General features: G+C 46.5%; 1 long non-coding RNA gene across 1 annotated transcript; it reads left to right on the top strand.

The window, feature by feature from the left end:
- Positions 1-119: 119 nt before the first annotated feature.
- LOC104917374 lies at positions 120-465 on the top strand. The gene is made up of 2 exons (XR_796834.2): positions 120-324; positions 408-465. It is a non-coding gene; the product is annotated as an uncharacterized LOC104917374 (long non-coding RNA).

Raw genomic sequence — 465 nt, 5'->3', positions numbered from 1 at the left:
CAAAATCAGTTAGTAATGTAGAGCAGCTGCATGGCACACTTCAGTGATGCTGTGCAACTTTTTCTTGTCACTCTGATACTGTGGGATGCTCAAGACATTGTGATATAGTAAGTTTTGGCTCAATGTCTCTGTAGGAGCTGGTGAAGTCTCTTGCTGTAAAAGCCTTCTTCCTACATTAAAAGCACAGTTTGAGATGGTACATGTTTTCACACTAAGAGTTGCTTTTGCCCCTGTCTTCATAGGTTATCAGCGTCAGCTGCTCTACAAACATGATGATGGCTCCTACAGTGCCTTTGGGAAGTCTGACACCCAGGGCAACACATGGTGAGTGGCCAGAGTTGGAGCTGTCATCCCAAACCTAGCATCCATTCTACTTCCTGGATGTGACATATGTGCTCTGCCCACAGGCTGACAGCTTTTGTGGCCAGGTCCTTTGGGCAGGCCAGCTCTTACATTTACATCAGC

Source organism: Meleagris gallopavo, unplaced genomic scaffold (genome assembly GCF_000146605.3).
Source record: "Meleagris gallopavo isolate NT-WF06-2002-E0010 breed Aviagen turkey brand Nicholas breeding stock unplaced genomic scaffold, Turkey_5.1 ChrUn_random_deg7180001679736, whole genome shotgun sequence".
Taxonomy (NCBI): Eukaryota; Metazoa; Chordata; class Aves; order Galliformes; family Phasianidae; genus Meleagris; species Meleagris gallopavo.
Note: the sequence above shows the minus strand (reverse complement) of the source record. Positions and strands in the feature narration are given on the sequence as shown.